We start from the raw sequence: 25121 nt of genomic DNA on the forward strand, positions 1-25121 counted from the left end.
TACAGTTACGTGTCGCTTAACCACGGGGACACATTCTGAGAAATGTGTCATTACGCAATTTTGTTGTTGTGCGAATGTCATAGAGCGTATTTACACAAACCTAGATGGTATAGCCTACTACACACCTAGGCCATATGGTACTAATCTTATGGGACAACCGTCCTATACGTGGTCTTTCGTTGACAGAAACATTATGCAGCGCATGACTGTAGTATATTCACCTTAGGAGTATCTGCTTTGGTATGAAAAATTCTCAGAGCTGATGTGTTGAGAAAGAATTGATAGCATCTGTTTTTAATATACAGTTATGCTTTTATTATTGTAACTTTAAAATTTGTCATTGAGTTCTGTTCTTTCCATCTAAGAAGGCACAGACGTGTCTTTGGATCACCTGATGCCCCTCTCCATGTGTGGATTCTGACTGTGTTTTCTCAAGTGGGGCCTAAGATTTTCAGTCTAACAAACTCCCTGGACCATATTCTAAATAGCAAAGAACTCGAAGCTATCCGGAAATTTTAAAAAATTAATTGTAAACAGAAAGAGATTTTCACCCGGCTGACTCCCGATTTAATACAAAGAAAACCAGAAGAAAATTATTGTTTAAAATTCCACTGTAAATAGTCTTACCAACCGTGATTTCAATTCAGCTTTACTTAGTTTCTTGAGAATGATAAAAGTAAGGTATAAGCAAAACAATCTATTGAGATATGACTGATCTCAATCAGCATATTAATTTGTAGATTAATGAAAGTAAAGTGAGCTATCCTCAGTTTAAAATTCATGTTTTTAAAAGTCACACTTATTAAACAATAATTTTTTAGCAAATAAAAAGATGCAAGCTTATTTTGACTACAAAACTTTCTTCACATTTCTCAACCTCCCAAAAGTTTAAGAACTAGTAGTCTGTATTTTGAAAATGAGTTAGGTATGATAATTTACTGTTTTGACACCCACTTCTGAGAAGCTCTTGCTGTCTGGAAAAGCCTTTCATAGGAATCACTTGTCTCTTCTGCCAGGTTGGACCTTATGTTGCAATACGCCAGGTTTTTGAGAATAAAAACAAGTTCGAAAAAAGGAAGTAGAATTCTTAATTCTCAATATTCTTCCTGTCCTCATATTATTCCTGATTCTTCTAAGGTAGAGTTTTAATTTTGGTTTTTTAAAAGTAATTTGTTATTATTATTATTTTAACTGGAAGACAATCATGCAGGTTTAGGCAATCCTAAAACATCTAGATGTATTGAATTAAATATAATACATCTTTGTAAGTGCACACGGGGCTTGCAAGAAAGTAAGGGATACCCTCCTGGGTCAACCAAAAAGGGAACTGAAAATCAGATTTTATAGTTTCTCGAATTTGCTACTTAGTAAAGAAAAACATGAAAAGAATCAATAGATTAAAGAAGATGGACTCACCTGTAAAAGGGACGGATGATGCTTTGGAAGTTTGGCAGCGATTTAGAAGCAGCATCAGTATCACCTGGGTACTTGCTGGAACTATATAGTGTCTCATACTCCACCCCGGACCTGCTGAACCAGAATCTGCATTTTAACAGACTCCCAGGGGTTCCTATGTATAATAAAGTCTGAGAAGCACTAGTCTACAGGATGTAACAGTTGAGGGATATTAGGAAGACTTCTCTTAACCCCTAAGTTTTTCCATCTATTCATTTCGGTATCTAAAATTTCATTTTCTTTTAAGGTATTGGGGTTTTGGAAGATACCCTATAAAGCATAGACCTTTAACAAGGCTAAGACTCTTGTATTCATTTATTAACGGTTTTCTAAACGACAATTAGCTGAAAGCAGAGCTTTGGAGATCTAAGACAGGTAAATCTCAGGTATTGGAGAGTGCAGGATAGGCCCGGATAAGAGGTACTATTCAGACGGGACAGCCATGCAGAGTTAGAACATGATGAAATCTAGGGAGAAAAGGTTGCATTACTTGCCCCAGATAACACAGGAGTCATTTGGTTCCAACTTGGAGCCCTCTCTTTCATATTATACTGGCCACTCATTGTTTAGCATTTCGGTTCAGAGTTCAGGCTCTGATGTGGATGGACTTGCATTCAAATCCCAGTCCCAGAGCTCCAGAGGTCTGCTCCTGTTCTCACTAGCTCATGAGTTTGGATGAGTTATTTAATGTCATTGAACCATGGTTTTCTGATCTGTAAAAATAAACACAATAGTAGGACCTAAGGTTGTCGTGAGGATTAATAAAATAATGTATAAAAGAGCTTAGTACAGTGTTATGGCTGCTGCCACTGTTGTTATTGTTATTAGTGAGGGGAGCAGAGGGAACAAGGAAAAGTCTGGGAATATTTTGAGACCACTGTTCTCTTGGGGATAGAGTTAAAGATGGGAAATAACAATGTTGAAAGGAAAGACTGGAAAGGTTTGAGAATAAACTTTGCCTAATTAAAAATTTTACTTAGCAGTGAACATGAAGAGGCCAAGGAATAAAAAGTGAAGTCATTATGAAGTAGCCGAGGGGTAAGACAGAGAAGGAAGATTGGAAGTGAAAATAGGAAAGGCTAAACATAGCAATAAACTCTAGCAATTCTCATACAATGTATGTCTTTTTTAATTATTTGCTTATTATTACTAACATACCTAGTGTCTTTAATTTGATCATCTGAGCACGTGGCAAGTGTAATTAAATAGTTCCCCCACGTCTTTATTTTTGGAAATGAAAAAATTAGGGGCAGGTGCATTTCACTGAATCGCCAAGATTGATAAGACAACTATAATCAGGATGAAAGCTAGGAGAATTTCCAGGCTATAGAGCTCATCACCAGATGCAAAGCCTCTTTCAAGGAAGTGAAATTGTGTAGTTGATAGCTGGAATAAACTCATGCTTGATACAGGAAATACGCGGTGAACAGAAAAGAAGTCTACAATTAGGAAAACAAGCAGTATTGGGGAAATAGCAGTTATAAACGGTTTATTGTCAACTTAACTGAAACACAACAAACAGGAGGCTAAGTATCGTTGTGTTAGTTGGAATGTTTTATATCAGTACATAACTTTTAAATTAAATTCTAACTTTAATTGCTTCCCCATTTACAAAGATCAAACACATCATGCTTGTCTCTTCTGCTTGCACGTGCTATTGTCTTGTCTCCTTTAATTGTGTCTAAATTGTGGCGAAAACTTACATTTTCATCAAATCCCCACAAATTAGGACAGTGACATCTCAGATCTTCTGTGTTCTCGTCTTTCCTCTTCAGCGCTTCCCATTCTATGGACTTTACTTCTCTGCCCGGAAAACCTATTTGATCTTGCAATCTACAAGGGAGTGGTGGGGAGAGGAGAACTTATCAAATATGAGGTGTCGATGGCCAACAATTAAATCTCTAACATCTGCCCTTCTTTTAGAATCCAAAGAAAATTATTAATGTAGGAATTCAAGCTACCATTCATTGTAAGGGTTCCATGTGAAAAAAATTCGGGACAGGAGCCAAGGAACTCTCAAAACATAACATGAAGGTGGCCATCCGCTCGACTTCCACTAAAGACTAGCTCTGAATATAGTTTACTTAGTTTAGTAGTTTTTATTCAATTCTGCAAAGGAGGCTGCTTGTAAATGATCTCATATGTTCCTGTATATTTAATGCCACTTTTACAATGAAGATCCCTAAATTTATCTCTCCTATTGTAACCACTCCTCTTCACATCCAGATGCCTGCTGGACAACTCCATCTGGATATCTCAATCTTAACGTGTACAAAAGTGAACTTATGCTTTTTCATCTGCAAATTTTTCTCTTCCATCATCACCCAGTTTTTTGTTTTGTTTTGTTTTTTAAGATTGGCACCTGAGCTAACATTTGTTGCCAATCTTTTTTTTTCCTTCTCCCCACAGCCCCCCAGTACCTAGCTGTATATTCTAGTTGCAGGTCCTTCTGGTTGTGCTGTGTGGGACGCTGCCTCAGTGTGGCCTGATAAGTGGTGCTAGGTCTGCACCCAGGATCCAAACCAGGAAACCCTGGGCTGCCAAAGCTGAGTGCGTGAACGTAAGCACTTGGCCCCAGGCCGGCCCCCATCACCCAGTTATCTCTGTCATAAATGGTACCACCAGTCACCCAGCTGCTCAAACCAGAAACCTGGGAGTCATCATTAATTCTTCCTTTTTCTCTCATCCTCTACAGCCATCAGCAAATCCTCATAATTTTAACTCCAAAATATTTCTTTTTTCTGACCAGTTCTTTCTATCTCTACTGCCATCACTTTGGTCCAGGCCATTATTTTCTTCTTGGACTGTTACAACAATCTCCTGACTGGTTTCCTTGTTTTCACTCATGTCTTTCTTCAATCTATTTCCTACATAGTACTCCCTTAGAATCTTAAGACACAATTCAGATCACGCCACTCCTCTCCTTGAAATTCCTAATTGCCCTTAGGATAGAACCCAGACTTTTACTATGGTCTACAAACTCCTATGTCGGTGATTCTCAGGCTTAAGCATGTTTAAGAATCACTTGGAGAACTAGTTAAAACACAGATTACTAGGCCTGACTCCCAGGAATTTGATTCTCAGCCTGAGCCTGAGAATATAAATTTCTAACAAGCTCCCAGAGAAAGCTGATTTGGGCAGTCAAAGGCCACACTTGAATAGTGATGTCCAACCCCAATCTCATCTCTTTCCACTCTTCTTCTCCCTACATTCGAGCCCCACTGGCTTCCTTATCCTCAAATATGCTAGGCTTGTTCCAGCCCCAGGACCTTTGGACATGCTGTTCAATTCTTTCTCAGCATTTATTCTATTCTTTTGATAGCATCATGCCTATTTCCTTACCTCTCTCCTTTGATGTATGATCTCATGGGGCAGTTAATTAAGGCACCCTGATCAGGAGATGGGCATGTGTCACAAGGTGAGCCAGTGGCAGGCTTCCTCCCCCAAGTATGAACTGTGAACATAGTGATGGAAATGGCTGGAGTGGTACTGTCGTGACGAAAATGTTGATTCCGTGGGACAATTAAGGCTGTACTTCAGGCATCCTTTGAATCCTGTGAGTATCTCCATATCCTTCACGTAAACTGCCTTTTTAAACTTGAATTTACCAGGGTTGGCGCCTGTGGCTCACAACCTAAGAACCCTCATTCTTTAAGTCTCACCCCATGTCAACTTCTCAGAGAGGTTTCTCGGACAGTCTTGTGCAATATGGGTCCCTCCTTTAATTCTCAAATGCTTTTCCTGCATATATTAAGATGATCTTTTAGCTTTTCACTTTTACTGTGCTAATGTGGTGAATCATAGGAATACATTTTATAGCGTTATCTTACATTTCAGGAATAAATACTATTTGGCCATAGTTTTTTTTTTTTTTTAATCTTTGCTGGTTTTAGTTTACCAATGTTTTAATTGGGATTTTTGCATATGCATTCAAAGTGAGATTGGCCTATAAGTTTTCCTTCTTGTACGGTCTTTGCTCAGTTTTGGTATCAAGGTTCTACTGCCCTCATGGAATTAGTTGAATAGTTTTCCCTTTGAATTCTATGAAACTGTTTGTGAAAATTTTATCATGTATTCCTTGAGGGTATGGTGACCTCATTTTTAAAACTTTCTAGAGCTGACTTTTTTGAGGGGAGGGTTGCCGATTTTTGTGTGCTGTTTAAATTTCCTTAGCCTGCTCAGGTTTCCTTCATCTCCTCAGGTGTTTTGGTAAGTTCAAACTTTTTTCTAGGAAACCATCCATTTGATATTTTTTCATATTTATTATCTAAAGTTGTTCATAGTGTTCCCTTAGAATTTTAAAAAATATCTACTCTATCTATAGTTGAAACCTAATGTTGTGTTCTCATCATATACCCTGGGTTGTATGCCTTCATGTCTTTGATATCTGCGTGATAACATCATATGCTGCCATGTGGGAAGGATTATTTCATGTGTGCTTAAAAAGGACATTTGCAAGTTTCTCTGTGTGTGCTGTGTTGTCTAAATATTTTATATTCTTACTAATGTTTTGTTTGCTTACTTAACCAGTTACTTAAAATGGTTTATCAAATTCCACTCTGATTGTAGATATGCCAACTTTTCCTTGGAAGCTTGTCAATTCTGGCTCTAAATATCTTGAGTCTACGTTTCTAGGTGCGTGGTGGTTCAACGCAATTATAACTACTTTGCAAATTTTTCCTTTTATCATTATTTAATAATTCTACTTATCCTAATAACAATGCTTTTGACTTTAGGTCTGTTTTTTACCCTTTGATAGTAATACAGGTATACCAGCTTTCTTTCGGTTGCTATTTGCTTTGCATATCTTTCCCCCTCCTTTTACTATCAACCTGTTGGTGTCCTTTAAGTTTTAGTATTATGTCTTGTTTAAAAGAATATAGCTGACAATCTTTTAGCTGGTAAATTAACCCCATTTACCTCTTTTAGAGATTATTGATAGATTCCTTCTATCGCATGTTGTATTTGCCATTTACAATACTCTTTATTTGCTCCTTTCCCCCGCTCCTTCCCTGACTTCTTTTGAGTAATTACATTTTCTTTATTCCCTTTTTTATATCTACTGGTTTAAAAATTGTACTCCGTTTCCTTGCTCTCCATACTTTCTTGCGTCTCACCCCTTCTTTTTCTTTTTCTTCCCCCCCAAGCCCCTCCCAGTAAACAGCTGTATATTCTAGTTGTGAGTGCCTCTGGCTGTGCTACGTGGGACCGCCTCAGCATGGCCTGACAAGAGTGCCCAGGATCCGAACCAGTGAAACCCCGGGCCACGGAGTGGATCGTGTGAACCTAACCACTTGGGCATGGGCCGGGCCGCTCGGCCCATCTTTCTGGGTTCAATTTTCACTTATTGAAGACATCTTTAGAAGTTCTTTCAATAAAAGTCTCTTAGGAGTAAATGCTGTTTTTCCTCTGAAAATATCTTTATTTTACCCTCACTGTTAAATGATAGCTTAACATGGCATACAATTCTAGGTTGACAATTGTAATTATTATTTTATATTAACATTTGAACATATTTCATTGAGTTGTGTTTTCTTTTGTTGCTATTGAGAAGCTAGCTGCCATTCCTTGGTAAGTAATTTATTGTTCTTTCTGTTTAAGAACTTCGGTTCTTCTTTGATCTTTAAATTTCACTACAGTGTACCTAAAGGTGAATTTCTTTTGTGTTTCTTTAGGGTATATTCCATGGACTGGAATTGCTGTGTTATAGAACATGGTTTTTTTTCAGCCTTCCCAGATAATGCGAAGTTGTTTCCCAAAGTGACTGAATTGATTCACACTCCTGAGTTCTTACGTCTTTATATTACATTATGTCATATGAATTTTTGCATGCTTATTTTGCAATACCTTTGTTAGCAAACAGAGGAAGACTGCCTCTCAATGCCCCAAATAAGAAAGGAAAAGTTGAAATTGTGTGTCAGTCATCTTAGACACAAAAGGGGGAAGCAATTCAGCTCAAGGGAAACAATGACCAGGTCATTTTTTTAGGCTTTTAACCTTAAACGACCTTTTTTCCTTGAAAATAAATAAACTTTGTTGAAAAACCCTTCTGACTGTTACCTGACTTTTTGTGTTCTGAACTTTTAATTTACTATCTTATAAAATGAATTTATTCATTTGTTTGGAACTTCATAAAGAAATGGGAGTCTTTTCCAGTATTTAGCTAAAAATTTCCTAAAACAGTTTTTAGAAATTCTGTTTGGTACTTTTCCCAATGTGCCTTCTCCCTACATGTACGGATTCCTATGGATTCTATTCGTTCTCTTATCACAGTAATAACTTTATTTTCTTCTTCTCAAAATGAAAATAGCTTTTTATGTGATTCTAAAATTATCTTTTTTTCTGATTCTAAATATAATAATTCCTCTATTCATTTTAATGTCTCTAGTTGATCTAATTGCTTAAAGAGACTGCCTGCTTTCTTTTTATTACCTAGGAAGAACTACTTCTAAGCCATTTTAGACAATTAAGTAATTGGGTATCTTGTCTTTTTAGTTGTTGGTGCTGTCTTACAATATTTTGGAGGCAGGAAATTCTACAATGTTACATGGTTTCTGTTTTGTACTTTCAGGAGGATTTTTTAAAACAGTCTCAAACACAAAGTCCTAAAAGCTCATTTTCTCTTATTTGTTTTTATAAAGAGATAATTAGTGGCTATTAGTATCATATGCTATATGAAACCTTCATGTTCTTGAAAACCATAATTAAGATAGCTATCAACCTTACTGTCTAATCTACTTTTCAAAAAATTACATTTTTCCAATCTATTTTCTTCCAATTTGCCTTCATTCAACACCAAGGGGAGAAGAAATGGGTCTCCAGGGTGTAGCGCAGTTCCTCTGCCTGGATGCAGCACAGAGTGCCTTCCCTTGTTCGTAACTGGAAGAACGATACCCATTGTGACCTAAAGAGCGAAATAAAGTCAGATTAAATGTCCTGTACTTAATGTGTCTTTATTTAAGGAATACACAAAACTCTTCTTTGTTCTTTTTTTTAACCTGTAAAATGTGGACATTATTTTTTACTTTTTTCGATGTCATGCTAGAAAACTGATTTAATATAAAATCAATTTGAGATAATTTAATGAAGAAATGCTTATAGAGATATTCTAATTATGTTTACACTAATTACACTAGCTTTCATAGTAATATTCCCAACTCTGACTTTTACTTACGACTTTCTTAAAAGAGGACTATGTATTAAGTATTGAATGTCTTCATAGCTGATGAAAATTGCAGAATATATAGAACATACATTCATAGGATACACAACCAAAGGAAAGTACCTTTGGTGGGCTTTATGTTATTTTATCGTAATTGATCCTTACACTTCCGTATTTAAAGTTTCTTTGAGTAAGTAATATTCACAAGGCTCAAAATTCAAAAGGCACAAAAAGATACACAATAGGAAGAGTCTTCCTCCCATTCCTGTGTCCCAGCTACTCAGGTCTCCTCTGAGCAATCAAGGTTACAAGTTACAGGCAATGATATTCCACAGGTGTTCTACGTGGTAGCCCCCTCTAGCCCCTCCTTTGTTTAAAAGATGAGCGGGAAGGATGTGAAGCCGGTAAAGGCCTTTTCAAGGCGCCTTATTTTGAGGCAAAAGCAGGACCAGAGTATAGGTCTCCTGGCATTCTAATTCAGGACTCTGCAATCTTTGCACTAAGCCACATTGCCTCTTTAAAGTGGCTAGTTGGTAACTGGTTAATCCGCGTGGACGGTCCAATCTGGGTAATTTAAGTTTCAAAGTGGCTTGGTTTAAGATTGCAACACCCGGACGGGGAAGGTTTATCGGAATGGCGGTAGGGGACGACATTTTACGGTTCATCAAAAGGAGGCAAGGTTTTAAAGTGTTGGCCTAGCCCTTCATCACATGGTCTGCCTTTTGCTGAGCCCGGGACAGCCGTGTCAGGCCCAGAGCGCTGACGTCAGCTCGGCTCCGAGCCAGCTCGCAGGCTGGTCGCGCCCGGACCCCAAGGGGTGGCCTCGGTCCCGTCCATCCCGATCTCAGCCTGGACACCGTGCAGAGGGCATGAGGCCTCGTCCTCGCCTCTCCAGCGGGTCGGGGGAGCGTGGCGCAGGAGAGGCGCGGAGTCAGCCCGCCCAAGGGCAGCCCGCCAGCTGGGTCGGGCAGCTCCGGCCCCACAGCGAGAGCGGACCAGGCGGCCGGCCCCGCCGCTCGGTCCGTCCCGTCCCCTCCGGAGCGCACGGGCTCCGCTGCAGGCGCGCAAGCGCCCACAGCCAACCCCCTCGGCCAGCCCGCGCCCTCCCCGCCAGAGCGGGGCCTCCGGCCGCGCTCCAGAGGCCGCCCCGCCCCGCCCCGCCGGCCCTGCCCGGGTACCCCGGTCACGCGGCCGAAAGCGCGACTCCGCGCCCCGGGCTCTTCGCGGCGCGGGGCCGGGGCGCAGCCAGGGCGGCGGGAGAGTGGGAAGGGGCCGTGGCGGGCGGCTCTGTGGCCCAATGGCTCCCCTCGGCCTCCGCGCGCGGGCCAATGAGGCGCGCGGGGCGGGACTTCCGCCCGGCCGCAGTGTTGTCGTCCGCGCTCCGCTCGGGCTGTGGGGTCGGTGCGGAGCTTCAGTCATGAAGTCGGGGTAGGGACGCTCCCGCAGCTACGCGGCCGCCCAGCCTGTTTGTGCGGCGGGGCCAGGCTTCCAGGTAAGAGCCGCTCCGGCCTGGCCGCGCACGGGCCGGGCTGTCCCCGGGGGCCCGGCCCGCAGAACACACCCCCTCGCGCGCCGGGGCTCCGGGCGGCCCGCGGCTGGGGGCCCGGCCGCTCCTCCCCGGGCGGGGCGCCGAGCCAGGGAGGCTGTCTGCAAAAGGAAAGTAAAAGCCCTGCCCGCGGAGGGCCGCGTCCGCCGCGTCCCATCCCGCGAGCTGCTGTGTTGCTCGGTTGTTGGTTATCCGTTTTGTTCTCACCTTCCCCTCCTGAGATGTCCGGAAGGCTTCTCCGGGTCCAGCGCTTGTCGCAAAGTCACGGGCGAAATCGCTTGACTGCAAGTTGCTGGGATTCTTGAGTCTTTGAAAAAAAGAGGGCAGTCACCTCCGTTCCTTCTAACCCCTCCTCCCCCCCCCGGAGGCTCCGACGGGAAGGTGGGACGTGACTCCGCGAGGGCCGGATTCCGCGTCCCTGCCCTCTTAGAAGTCAGCAGCCCTGCCTGGACGCTTTTAGGGTTGACCCGCCCTGATGAAGAAACTCTGTCCCAGACAGGGAGTGGGCAGACCCCGGGGCCACGCGGGCCCCGAGGCTCTCATGCAACTTTGGTGGCAACCACTGAGTGTTCTCTGCCAGCTTTCGGTAATTTCCTCTATTTTGTCCTAATCTGGCAAAAGCAAATTTCCAGAACTGTCGCTTCATCCTCTTTTTTCAGCACCGTGGGCAGCTGCTCAGGTCCCCTGTTGTTGCCCCCAAAGCTGCCTGCCTGTTAACTGTGGTGGGTGGTGCAGCGGGAACAGTGAAAACGAACGCGTTCCTGTCCACAATGATCTGTTGTTCTCCAAGGAGAACGTCTGCAGTTTTTGATACAATACAAGTAAGCAAGATGGGTGTGCCTCCGAAGAGTTCTGGTAGGGGAACAGATCAAGATTTCAGGGAGGGCTGTCAGCGGTTTAATCTATTTAAGGACAATTTTTAATGGGTCCAGGAGATGAGCTCCACTTCTGAGTAACGAAACTGGACTGTGGTCGCAGTTGAAAGGAACTAGAGGCAGGAGGTAGGCAGTGTTAATGCAGTGCTGTAGTGGAGGGCCCGTGGCCACTTAGTAATGGTTTTTGCAGTCAGTTTAGTGCATTGACATTAGCGTTAGAAAGAAAGGAACAAAGAGAAAAAAAATACGCGAGGACATCCTATGGAGTAAGAGTAAATATTTCATGAAGCTTTTGTTTCAGTTTTTTTTTTTTTTTTTAATGTGTGTGTGTGAAGAGGAAGATGTAAATGCGTACTGTATTATTGTAGCTTATGGCAAAACACTGGATGCCGAATTTGGGAGTCCGGCTGGGTTCAGCCCTCTGCTCCGCCACTTACTAATTCTGTGACATCTGTAAATAAGGGGAGAATTGTGAGACTTAATTAAATTAGTTAAGCCTCAAAGGTTTTTTGTTTGTTTTTTTTTTGAAAAGGTTGGAGAGAAGCCCAGTTATTTCTCTCTGTTAGGAATGACAATTGTTTTATTAATATATTTTTTACCTCTTCTTTCACTTGAAGCCAGCCAGCTCGATGTCTCCATGTGTAATAGTAAAACGTGGACAGAATTTTGGTTTGCAAGGTTTAGTACTGGAGGATTTGGAGGAAGTTCTCATCTATCCTTGTCTAAAGCTCATTTCTCTTAAGCATTTTGGAGGGTCCTAAACTGTTACTAGCATTCAACTCCCTTCCTTTAATGTTTTTCTGCATCCCGAGTAACATGGATTTATCAGAAGTTTTTCAGGCACTATTTTTAGCAAAGTAAGAGCAAGACTAAGGTATGATATGTTTATGTCATCGAGTTAAGTTGGATAGGAAGACATTTTACATTTTGTACGTCTTACCATGAAGCTGTAGGAAATGAAATGGCTTGATAAAATATCATGGTATGCTGACTTCATGTTGTTATGACCTAAAAACGGTGGATGTTTAAATAAAAAGTACGATTTTGGACATTTTAAAATCTGGGAATTAATAATGTTTAGCAGAAGACAAAATGAGTTTGAATCAAAATAGTGTTTTGCACCATTTGACATATTACTACCATATGGCGTTGCACATGGTGGTTTCACATGACATGAAAAAGGGAAGAAAGTTAGTGAGCATTTTAGTTTTCTCAAAAGAGGAAACAGGATTAATAGACAAGTGAATTTCTGTTAATAAAGGATGGTGGTTAGTCATTGTTTAAAAATTCGTGTATTTATTGAGCACATATCAAAAATATAGTACTAAACTTTCACAAAGCTTTTGCTTTGTGCAGAAGTTGATCTGGAAACAATGAGAATATATAATTGGTATTGTCAGAGTTTACCTATCATAGCATATATATAACAACAGTAATAATAGCTAGCATTGATTGTTTACGGTGAGCCCAGTCCAATTCTAAGCATTTTATATTATCTCATGTAATTCTTGCTGTTACCCGTGCGGTAGGTAGTACAATGCGTGGGGAGACAAAGGCATCACAAGTACGCAGTTTTCTGAGTTCACACAGGTTGTTAGTGGAGTCACTGGAATTTGAAGCTAGGCATCCTGGCTGTAAAGGCTGTCCGTCTTGTCGTCACGTTTTGTTAAAAAATACAGAATGCTATTGGGTTATTTTGGATTCTTTACTTGCTGGTTCGGATGACCTTGGGTAAGCTCTTTTAGCCTTCAGTGTCCTCAACTCCTCCCTCAAAAGTCTAGTATTAAACCATTATGTTTTTGTGGAGATTAGGATAATTTGTAAAGCACTAGATAGAATGTGTGTTCAATAAATGATATGTCTCAGCCTTTTTCCTTTCATTGAGGATGTGGCCATTTGAAAGATTGTTAGCAGTTGGAGGAGGATGGGAGAAGAAAGATAGTTCCACATAAGGATGCTGTCCAGGTGAAGGTACGGAGTTAGGAAAGCAGAGAATATTTGCCAAGGTTGTATGTTTAAGAACAGGCTGGTAAGGATAGATGGATACAGATTATGGAGATCCTTAAATACCAGTCTGAGGGTTTTGTACATGATTCTTAGTTGAAAAGAACCCCTTTTTATGGATATTAATCTGGAGCAGAAGTCCGGTGAAGGAGTGGAAGCTTGAAGCTATGAAGGAATTCCATGAAGTTTAATTAGAGTAGTTGGGGCAAGAAGTGATGATGGTGGGGTTGTAGTGAAACGTACAGATTTGAGAAATGTTGGCATTGACATTGGGAACTGACTTGAGTATGGGCCTAAGGCACACTTTTGGGAGGATAGTGATGCTGTGAACAAAAATAAGGATATTATGATGAAGAATACGTTTTGATGGAAGGGGATTTAGGAGGAGAACTTATGATAGGGATTTTCGTTTTGGAGCTAAGGCATTGCTCAGACTTTAATGGAAACTGGGAGCTCTGTGTATTCCACTAAAAGAGAAGAGAACAGTTGCTCACGTTGTGAGGAAATGGTCTAAAGCAGTCACCCCCGCTGTGGGTTAAAGTTTCACAGAGTGGTGTGACTCCTGCAGGTCCTCGGAAGTGCAAATTTCTCACTTGATGGAGATGTACCCACTTTTTCCCCCCCCATAACATATTTTGTGTCTTGAAAGGATAGAGGGAAGGTAGTGGGGAGGGAAAATTTTTGGAAACCGAGCAAGGCTCCTATTTGATATTTCAAAAGAGAGCCAGTAGATTGGAGCCTCACGAAGAACTTGGAAAGATGCTGTGGTTTTTACGTAGTGCCAGGCATTTAAACACACATGTTGAATGTTGAATTGTAACATCTCCAGATTTCTTATTTTTGTCATCTTCTCTTTGTTACCTTGAATTGATTAATAGCAAATCCTTTAAAACCGAGAGCCTGTGTGCTTGTTATGGGGGCGGTAAGGAAGAGGGGACCAAGAGAGATTGTATTCCACCTACGGCCAAGATTGTGGGAGAAGAACCTCAAAGGGTAAGAGGCCCATGGTGTGGTGGGAAGAATAGAGATTCTGAGAATGAATGAATCCCTGTGCCACCCGTTCTCTGGCTTCAGTTACCTATTATGTAAAATGATGATGATAATACCAATTCTGACCTGTTGAAAGAAAGAAAGAAAGGAGACCCTTTATATTTGAAAAAGGGCCGGGGTCTAAGCTGGAGAAGGGCCTGTAGGTTTCCTTTCTTGGCAGATTTTCTAGAGTTTGGTGCAGTTGGGTTGGGCATGATGTTAAGCAGTATAATTATCCAACTCTGAACTATTTTTAGTTCCCTGTAATGCAAGGCCCAAGTAACTGGCCAAAGAAATATAAAAATGGACATTAGGCATAAGCATTAGGACAAGGAAAGGTTTACATATTCTGTCACATCATTGTTGGAAACATTCCTTGGATCTTACTACTTATGGGTGTTTCTCTAGTATTCGTTCACTCAACAAGTATTCATGAAGTACCTTTTGTGTCAGGTGCCGTTCTAGGCTCTCACAGTACATCAGTGAACGAAAGAGACAAAAGTCCTTGCCCTCATGGAGAAATAAGGAGGAATAAGATGTGCGTTAATAATGGAAAGTAATTGGATGTTCTTGTACTGCATATTCATAAAATCACAATTTTAAACAGATAATATGAGATTACTCTACCAAGTTGTGACTAATCTTGTAGAGCACTTTGAAGGAACGGACTATGTCATTCTTACTCATGTGTGTCTCCCCATTTCCTCTTCTTCCCAATGGAATGACTTAGATATATTTAATGCTCAACCAAGGTAGGTACTCATTAAATGTTTATGATGGAGAGAGGGAGGTTGTGTTCAGATCTTAAAGGTAAAGGAATCAGGTAGATGTAGCAAGTATTAAGGACCCATGTACTCACTAGATTGAAGGTAGGAAAAAAGGAGGGTGCTGTGAATTGCGTTGCCTGGCTTGCCTATGAGGTTGAAATGGAAATAAGGTAATATTGTAGCTGAAAGCATCAACATTAAGGGAATCTGGGTGTTACCCAACTTGCCCACTTATTAGTTGGTGACTTTGCATAAATAACTTCTCAGTTCATTTCCTCATTTGTAAAATGAGGTAGTTGGAATTTTCCATTTTTAAGAAATCTGCTTTTAAGAATTCTTACAGCATGTCTATTGCTGTACTGTTTCACTTTCCTAATGTAGATAAGCTAGAGCTGATCATGAGCTTCCATTGGATAATAATCAGACTAAATTTATACTCTTAGTTAACAAACTAGGTGTTTAAAAATGTCTGCAAAATTAATGTCTATTTGATGTTTTTTAGTAATAAGACTGCACTGTAATTAAAAAAAAGCAAAATATAGCTTAATATATAGTTTCCCCTTTTGCCATTATGTAGGAAAAATAAGCCATAGTATTTTAGACCCTAAGAATGGAATTTAATAGTTATTCATACTTTAATTTTACAACAGCCTTTGATTATTGTGCTAGGTGCTAAGTATACCAAATCAGAAAAGTTTTAGCTCCTGATTTCAAGGAGCTTAAAGAATAATGGCAGTGATGCACAATTTCCGTTAGTTCTGTTTCACTGTGGTGGTGCAGAGGAGGTGCGAATGAGAGGCTGGGAGGAGAGTGACTAGGAGGCGTGGAAGGGGCAAAGCTGGAAGACACAGGCAGAGCCAGTGTGTGAAGAACTTTCTGGCCTGAGTCACGACTTAGTTTTGAACTTTAGTCTGAAGGTTATTTAATCTGTTAAGGAATTTTATGGATGGGGTAACATGGTCAGGCATTTTTATTCTATTTTATTTATTGTATCTGCCTACCATCCTCTATCTTAAGAGAATGATCCATGAGGAAGATGTCTAGGTTGTTTCTCCTTATTTCAATGATGTAGCCCTGCTTGAGGAAATCAGTTGTTAACTCAAATAAATTCTGAGGAACAGTGTTAATTTGGTGGTTTTAGAGTATCAGTAACCACGAAATATTTGGACATTAAAACATTTAAATGTTCACAGCCATATTAATGTAAATTGAAAAAACACAAATTTTGGGATATTCTGCTCATGGAAATAAGAAAGCTTCTGATCAGCACAAGAATTTGATTTAAAATCATTTCTAAAGGGCTAGAAATTTTAAGTTTAATTGATTGAATGTGACTCTAGTTCAGGCTCAGTTTCTAATGCTCAAGATATCCAGTTAAACTTTATAGAGGGAATGAATTTCCAGAGGGGAAATAATCCCACTGGAATCCCACCCACCTGGTGGTGGGTGAACCTTTCTAAATCAAGTCATGAGAGAGAGTAGAAGTTGAACTTCTTTGCTCAGCTGTAAAACACCTCATCAAATGTTGAAGAGTACTTTATTTGCCTAATTACTGTGCTTGTAATTTACATGTTTCACCTTCAAAAAGGAAGAACTGGGCTTGTGATTTACACGTTTGTGCAACATGTGTTATAAACATTAATTGCTTAAAATTTTTTTGGGGGGTAAAATGCATATAACATAAAATTAACCATTTTAAAGTGAATAATTGAGTGACATTTAGAACATTCACAGTGTTGTGCAATCATGGCTGCTATCTAGTTCAGAACAGTTTTATCACTCCAAAATAAAACCTCATACCCCTTAAGCAGTTGCTCCCTGTTCCCTACTGCCCCCAGCCCCTGGCAATCCCCAGTCTGCGTTCTGTTTCAGTGGATTTGCTGGGTATCCCATATTTATTCTGGAAATCTCATATAAATGGAAGCATACGATACATCACGTTTTGTGTCTGGCTTCTTTCATTTAGCATGCTGTTTTCGGGGTTTTGCCGTATTGTTGCAAGCCACATTCTTGTATGTTTCAGTACTTCTTTCCTTTTTACAGTTAAATAATTTTTATTGTATGTATACACCACACTTTATCCATTCATCCATTGATGGACTTTTGAGTTCTTTCCACCCTTGGCTATTGTGAATATTGCTGCTGTGGGCACTCACGTACAAGGATTTGTTTGAGTACCTGTTTTTCGTTTCTTTTGGATGTGTACCATGAGTGGAATTGCTGGATCATATGGTAATCCTATGTTTAGCTTTTTGAGGACTTGCCAAACTGTTTTCCACAGTGGCTGAACCATTTTATGTTCCCACCCTCAATATATGAGGGTTCCAGTTTCTCTACATTGTCACTGGCACGTGTTCTTTTCCACTAAAAAAAATTCATATTATTGCCATACTCAGGGGTACCACGTGGTATCTCACTGTGGTTTCATTTGCATTTTCCTTGACTTGTAACATCGAGCATCTTTTCATGTGCTTGAGTGTTGGCCATTTGTATATCTTCTTTGGAGAAATGTCTATTCAAGTTCTTTGCCCATTTAATTGGGTTGTTTATCTTTTTATAATTGAGTTGTAAGAGTTTTTATATATTCTGGATAATAGACCCTTATTAGATATATGATTTATAAATATTTTCTCCCATTCTGTGGGTTATCTTTTCACTTTCTTGATAATGTCCTTTGATACATAAAAGTTTTTAATTTTAATGAAGCCCTATTTATTTATTTATTTTTGTTGCTCATGCTTTTGGTGTCATATCTAAGAATCCATTCTTGAATCCAAGGTTATGAAGATTTATCTCCATGTTTTCTTCTAAGTTTTATCATTTTAGCTCTTACGCTTAGGTCATTGAACCCTTTTGAGTTAATTTTTATGGATAGTGTGAGTTAGGGGTGCAGCTTTATTGTTTTGCCTGTGAACCAGTACCACTTGTTGAAGAGATTATTATTTCCCCATTAAATGGCCTTGGCACCTTTGTCAAAAATCAGTTGGCCAGGGGGCCGGCCTGGTGGCGCAGTGGATAAGTGTGCATATTGTGCTTCGGCAGCCTGGGGTTCACTGGTTTGGATCCCTGGTGTGGACATGGCACCACTTGGCAAGCCATGCTGTGGTAGGCATCCCACATATAAAGTAGAGGAAGATGGGCACGGATGTTAGCTCAGGACCAGTCTTCCTCAGCAAAAAGAGGAGGATTGGCAGTAGTTAGCTCAGGGCTAATCTTCCTCAAAAAAAAAAAAAAATCAATTGGCCCTAGATGTATATATTTATTTCTGGATTTGCAATTCTTTTACTTTGGTCTGTATGTCTGTCCTTATGCCTGTAACACACTGTTTTGATTACTGTAGCTTTACAATAAGATTTTGAAATTGAGAAATGTGAGTCCTCCAGCTTTGTTCTTTTTCTAAATTGTTTTGACTGTTGTGGCCACTTGCACTTCCATGTGAATTTGTTTGTTGTTAGTGCTGTGGAGTCAATTCTGACTCCTAGTAACCCTGTGTACAGCAGAGTGGAGCCCTGCCTGGTGTTTTTGCGCCATCCTATCAGCCAATGCTCTGCTGCTATTCATGGGGTTTTCATGGCCCGTTTTTCAGAAGTGGGTGGTCAGGTCCTTCCTCCTAGTCTGTCGTAGTCTGGAAGCTCCACTAAAACCTCTCCGCTATGGATGACCCTACTGTTATTTGAAATCCTGGTGGCGTAGATTCCAGCATCATAGCAAAACACAGCTGCCACAGTATGACAACCGACCAACGAGTGATGTGGTTCCCTGACTGGGAAGTGAACCTGGGCTGCGGCAGTGAGAGCATCAAATCTTAACCACTAGACCACCAGGGCTGGCTCCATATGAATTCTCGGATTGATCTTTCCATTTCTGCATAAAAGGCTATTAGAATTTTGATAGGGAATATTGTCTTCTAATACTTGGGATATCTTTCCATTTATTTAGGTCTTTGATTTTGCTCAGCAGTGTTTTATAGTTTTCAGTGTACAAGTCTTTCACTTCCTTGATTAAATTTATTCCTGGATATATTATTCTTTTGGATACTTTTATAAATGGAATTGTTTTCTTAATTTCATTTTTGGATTGTTCATTGCTAGTGTGTAGAAACACTGATTTTTGTGCGTAACATTAATTGCTTTTAACAGTCATTTATTTTCTTTTTTACCTGTAAGCTGGATCATACAGCTAAATAAGAAAGTGGAAAGTGGAACACTAAAGAATTTTGATCTCTGTAATGTATGATTATCCTGAAGATGAATAACATGGGTGTCTTACCGTAGTGTTGAATGATTATTTAATTATACTTATATTGTTGCATTCCTGGTATCATGTTACATATACTTGGCCATTGTAATAGAAGATAGAATGTTTCTTTTAAGCTTGAAGAAAGGTGGGAATATATAATTCATTTTAAAAGTTAATTTTTTTTGCAATTTAATTCTAATGTAACAGAGAAGGATTTAGGGATAAACCGTATTTATTGCGGAATCCCGTTAGAGATCCATAAATAATAGAAATAAGATGGGAATGGAAGCTAACTTGAATGTATAAATTATTACTGTACATTAGTTTACCTTTTTTGGTTTTCTTTGAAGTTTTCAAATATTTAGGCTTAAAAGTTCATTATGACTAGACATAGGAACAATTTCAACCTCACAGGCAACTAAAAAAGTGCAGATTTTTACAATACAGTAGGCCTTCTCTATCCACGAATTCTGCATCCTTGAATTCAGCCGACTACAGATCAAAAAGCCTTTGATGGTTGGATTTTTACTCAACATGTACAGTCTTTTCTCCTTGTCATTATTCCCTAAACAATACAGTGTAACAACTGTTTGCACTGTAAACACCTATAAAATAATACCTATAAGTAATCAAAAGATCATTTAAAATATATGGGAGGATGTGCGTGGGTTATATGCGGTTGCTATGCCATTTTATATGAGACTTCAGCGTCTGCTGATTTTGGTGTCTGCGGGCAGAGGGCTGGTCCTGGAACCAACTCCACAGATCCTGAGGGACAGCTGTAACTGGCTGGTCTAGAAAGTCTGGGCTTCCAGGACACAGATCTGCATTTGAATCCTAGCTAATGAGATAATTAAGTACTTAGCCAGAAATGTAGTAAGCATTCAATAAACGTTAGTTATTATTATCATTTATAACTTTACCTAACACCAACAAAGATAAGAAGAGGATAATCTTCTTATCTGAAGTGCAATGAAATGCACATTTATTTGGAGATATTAATAGGAACATTTTTTCTGGAAAGCAGTTTGGTAATATGTATAAAGTCCTAAAATGTCTCTTTGGCGTAGCGATTCCACATCTGGGAATCTATCCTAAGAAAATAATCAGAAATGTGGAAACAGATTTACATTCATCATAGATTTATTTCTAATTGCAATAATTGGATTCAACTTAATATTGAACGGTAGGGGAACAGTTAGTCATGATTTAGCTATGTAATGTAATATTCAGCAGCTTTGGACATCATGTTTATGAAGGGTTTTAGTAACAAGGGAAAATGTTTACAACTTTAATTAAAAAAGCATAAAAATTATGATACAATATGATACAAATGATGTTTAATACGCCTGGAAAAAAGACTGTTCCTCGTGGTTGGATCAGAGAAGCAGAACCATTGTGAATGATGTGAATGACATAGAATCAGGGGTTAGACTTTAAGAAATTCTGGCAGCTGGTATGACTGTCTGTTGGGTGTGCTGGGCTGTTATGGGTCAGCTGGGGGCAGTGGAGAAGGAAAGCTGAAAGTGAGGTTGGGAGCGCAAGGATATATCAGAACCTGAGAATGAAATACATGTAGCATGCAAACACGGATTTTATCTGTGAATGTTACCATTATGGGTAATCAATACAGGTCTGTGTCGTGAAATCCCAGCCTTTCTGTACCGTCCAATTACAGTTATCCTTCAGAATCCGTGGAGAATTTGTTCCATGACCCCCGCTCTTCCTACAGATACCAGTGAGAGTTATTTTTAGCATTAGAAAAAAAATCATAAACATCTTATTAGATAGCAATGTAATGAATAATATATGAAGATTAGAGAGTAATTACAATGGCGTTAACTCAGTAAATGATGGAACCAGGATTAGAACTTTGATCCCTGTGTTACAGCTCTCATTATAGTCTTTGCAATTATACTTTAAAAGCTAAATTCAGTTTGTCAGGTTCTGAGAGAAACCATGGTGATTTTTATAGCTGGCAGATTTTCATCATCTGCACTACTGTTTAGACAAGCCTCAAATAATTTATTTTGAACTTGGAAGACATTATATGATTAAAATAAAATACTATTTTTTAGATTTTGAAATAATCACAAGGTTCCAGAAAAGTTATAAGAACATTACAGAGACCTTTTTTCCCTCTTAATCATTTAAGAGCAAGTTGTTGACCTCATGCTCTATTCCCACCAAATACTTTTGTGTAAGATTTCTATAAACAAGGATATTCTCCTTGGAGAAATGGCTGATTTAAGGGCTGGGGCAGGAAAAGTACAATGTGGGATTAGGAAATCTTGTGCCCGAAAACAAAGTGCTCAAGAATGATGGGTCATGTCAAAAATACACAGAAGCCAGTTTAAATGAGTGTCCACTGGCCAAATGGGGACCATTGGGCATCAAAATAATCATTACTATAACAGATTATAACCCATTGAATAAAACAGTAGTCGATGATTCCATGCTGGTATAAAATGAATAAATTGAAAATATGGTGAGAAGTAGATAATGACTGTGCTAGACGGAATAATGACCCTCAAAGACGTCCACATCCTAATATCTGGAACCTGTGAACATGTTACCTTATATGGCAAAAGGGACTTTGCAGATGTGTTTAAGTTAAGGACTTTGGGGTGGAAAGATTATCCTGGATTGTCCAGGTAGGCCCAGTGTAGTCACAAGCGTCCTTAAAAGTAGAGGGAGGCAGAAGAGGAGTTTGGAATAATGTGATGTGAGAAGGAATCAATCTGCAGTGCTGGCTTTGAAGATGGAGAAAGGGGCCACAAGCCAAGGACTGTGGGCAGCCTCTAGAGGCTGATAAGCATAACAATCAATTATTGTGTAACTTAAAACATTTTTATTTTAAAACAAACATGGATAATAACCTAGACTAGAATAAGAAATTTGTGTGATTTTAAAAATAAGTGATACTTCAAAGAGACTGTGGGTACTCTTTCAGATTCTGTACCTTGATAACACACTAATGGCCATATATTCACTTTCCTCTTTCCTCTATTGTTTTTTTTTTTTTGAGGAAGATTAGCCCTGAGCTAACTACTGCCAATCCTCCTCTTTTTGCTGAGGAAGACTGGCCCTGAGCTAACATCTGTGCCCATCTTCCTCTACTTTATACGTGGGATGCCTGCCACAGCATGGCTTTTGCCAAGCGGTGCCATGTCTGCACCCAGGATCCGAACCAGCGAACCCCAGGCTGCTGAGAAGCGGAACGTGCGCGCTTAACTGCTGGGCCACTGGGCCGGCCTCCTCTATTGTTAAGTGAGAGAAGCACTGCCTTATTTAAATGCTGTTAAGAACAGAAAGATAACTGTGTCAGTTAACAGTTTATTTTCTTTCTGCTCCAAACTCACCCTTCAATACCTGCTCTCCAACAATTGACTGGACTCTGAGCATTTCTCCTTTACAAAGAGCATGAAGTTAAGCTTTATATTTAATTTTTTTCTTATTTTATTGAGAAATAATTGACATACATCACTGTATAAGTTTAAGGTGTACAGCATGATGGTTTGATTTACATATATTATAAAATGATTACCATGATAAGTTCAGCTAACATCCATCTTTTCATATAGAAACAATAAAAAAAAGATGGAAGGAAAGATTTTCTTCCTATGATGAGAACTCTTAGTATGTACTCTTTTAGAAACTTTCCTGTATATCTTACAGCAGTGTTAGCTGTGGTCATAGTCACCATGTTATACATTACATCCCTAGTACTTATTTATTTTGTAACGGGAAGTTTGTACCTTTTGACCACCTTGCTCCTGTTCCCCCTCCCCCCACCCTCCACCTCTGGTAACAAGAGTGTGATCTCTTTTTCTATGATTTTGGTTTTTTAAAAAATTCCACATATAGGTGAGATCATCTGGTACTTGTCTTTCTCTGTCTGATTTATTTCACTTAGCATAATGCCTTCAGAGTCCATCCATGTTGTCACAAATGGTAGGATTTCCTTGTCTTTTATGGCTGAATAATATTTCATTGTATATATCTATACCACAACTTCTTCATCCATTCGTCCATCAGTGGACACTTAGGATGTTTCCATGTCTTGGCTATTGTAAATAATGCTGCTATGAACGTGGAAGTGCAAATATCTATTTGAGTTATTGTTTTCATTACCTTTGTATATATTCCCCAAAGTGGAATTGCTGGATCATAGGGTAGTTCTATTTTTAACTTTCTGATGATCCTCCATACTGTTTTCCATAATGGCTGTACCAATTTACAATCCCACCAACAGTGCACACGGGTTCCCTTCTCTCCACATCCAAGCCAGCATTTGTTATCTCTTGTCTTTTGATGATGGCCATTCTAACAGGTGTGAGGTGATACCTCATTGTGGTCTTAATTGCATTTCCCTAATGACTAGTGATGTTTAGCATCTTTTCATGTAGCTGTTGGTCTTTGATATACCATCTTTGGAGAACTGTCTATTCAGGTCCTTTGCCTATTTTTAAATTGGATTATTTGTTTTTTTGCTGTTGAGTTGTATGAGTTCTTTATATGTTTTGGATATTAATGCTTATCAGGTATATGGTTTGCAAATATTTTTTCATATTCTGTAGGTTGTCTTTTCACTTTTGCTGTGTAGGCTTTTTAGTTTGATCTGGTCCCACTTGTTTATTTTTGATTTTGTTGCTTAAGCTTAAGGTGTCATTTCCAAAAAATCATTGCCAAGAGCCATGTCAGGCAGCTTTGTTCCTGTATTTTCTTCTAGGAGTTTCATGATTTCAGGTCTTAAATTTAAGTCTTTCATCCGTTTTGAGTTAATTTTTGTGAGTGTGAGATATGGGTCCAGTTTCATTCTTTTACATATGAATATCCAATTATCCCAGCATCATTTATTGAAGAGACTGTCTTTTCTCCATTGAGCATACATGGCTCCTTTGTTAAATATTAGTGGACCATAGAAGCTTGGGTTTATTTCTGAGCTCTTGATTCTGTTCCATTGGTCTGTCTGTTTTTATGCCAGTACCATACTATTTTGATTACTGTAGCTTTATAGTATAGCTTGAAATCAGGGAGTCTGATGCTGCCTGCTTTGTTCATCTTCCTCAGGATTTCTTTGGCTATTTGGGGTCTTTTGTGGTTCCATATAAATTTTAGGAGTTTTTTTTTTTTTTTTTTGAGGAAGATTAGCCCTGAGCTAACATCTGCTGCCACTCCTCCTCTTTTTGCTGAGGAAGACTGGCCTTGAGCTAACATCCTTGCCCATCTTCCTCTACTTTATATGTGGGATGCCTACCACAGCATGGCCTGTCACGCAGTGCCGTTTCCGCACCTGGGATCTGAACTGGCAAACCCTGGGCCGCCGAAGCAGAACATGCGCACTTAACCGCTGTGCCACCGGGTGGGCCCCAGGAGTGTTTTTTCTACTTCTGTAAAAAATGCCGTTGTAATCTTGAAAGGGGTTGCCTTGAATCTATAGATGACTTTTGATAGTGTTGACAGCTTAACAATGTTAATTCTTTCAATCCATGAACATGTGATACCTTTCCATTTATTTGTCTTCTTACATATCTTTTTTCATCAATGTCTTGTAGTTTTCAGTGTAGAGATCTTTCACCTCCTTAATTAAATTTATTCTTAAAAATTTTATTGTTTTCGATGCTGTTGTAACTGGGATTGATTTCTTTATTTCTTCTTAAAGAATTTTGTTCCTAGTGTGTAGAAACACTACTGATATTTTTTTAAAGATTGACACCTGAGCTAACAACTGTTGCCAATCTTTTTTTTTCTTATTCTCCCCAAAGCCCCCCAGTACATAGTTGCATATTGTAGTTGTGGTCCTTCTAGTTGTGGCATGTGGGATGCTGCCTTAGCATGCCCTGACGAGCAGTGCCATGTCTGTGCCCAGGATCCGAACCTGAGAAACCCTGGGCCACCGAAGCCGAGCACATGAACTTAACCACTTGGCCAGCCCCCTGATTTTTGTATGTTAATTTTGTATCCTGCAACTTTACTAAGTTTATTGATTAAATTTAAGTTTTTTGGTTGAGTCTTTAGGATTTTCTATATATAAAGACATA

At 39.6% G+C, this 25121-nt stretch overlaps 2 protein-coding genes across 9 annotated transcripts in view; one reads left to right on the forward strand and one right to left on the reverse strand.

Moving 5' to 3' along the window:
- ANKUB1 (ankyrin repeat and ubiquitin domain containing 1) overlaps nt 1-10622 on the reverse strand; it is a 51114-nt gene extending 40492 nt beyond the window's left edge. For 6 of the 8 annotated variants that reach the window (XM_046657296.1, XM_046657290.1, XM_046657262.1 and 3 more), the window contains exons 1-4: nt 10371-10622; nt 8209-8359; nt 3159-3288; nt 1417-1527 (exon numbers count right to left, since the gene is read on the reverse strand). The gene's annotated coding sequence lies outside the window, so the exon portion shown is untranslated. Of the gene's footprint in view, nt 1-1416; nt 1528-3158; nt 3289-4797; nt 4957-8208; nt 8360-10370 lie in introns of those variants that run through there. The other 2 variants (XM_046657271.1, XM_046657303.1) reach the window with 2 other exon arrangements.
- The window catches only part of RNF13 (ring finger protein 13), a 157747-nt gene continuing 142589 nt past the window's right edge, over nt 9964-25121 (forward strand). Inside the window, exon 1 of the mRNA XM_046657344.1 lies at nt 9964-10109. The gene's annotated coding sequence lies outside the window, so the exon portion shown is untranslated. The remainder of the gene's footprint in view (nt 10110-25121) is intronic.

The sequence above is a fragment of the Equus quagga genome, chromosome 1 (genome assembly GCF_021613505.1).
Source record: "Equus quagga isolate Etosha38 chromosome 1, UCLA_HA_Equagga_1.0, whole genome shotgun sequence".
In the NCBI taxonomy this organism is placed as follows: domain Eukaryota; kingdom Metazoa; phylum Chordata; class Mammalia; order Perissodactyla; family Equidae; genus Equus; species Equus quagga.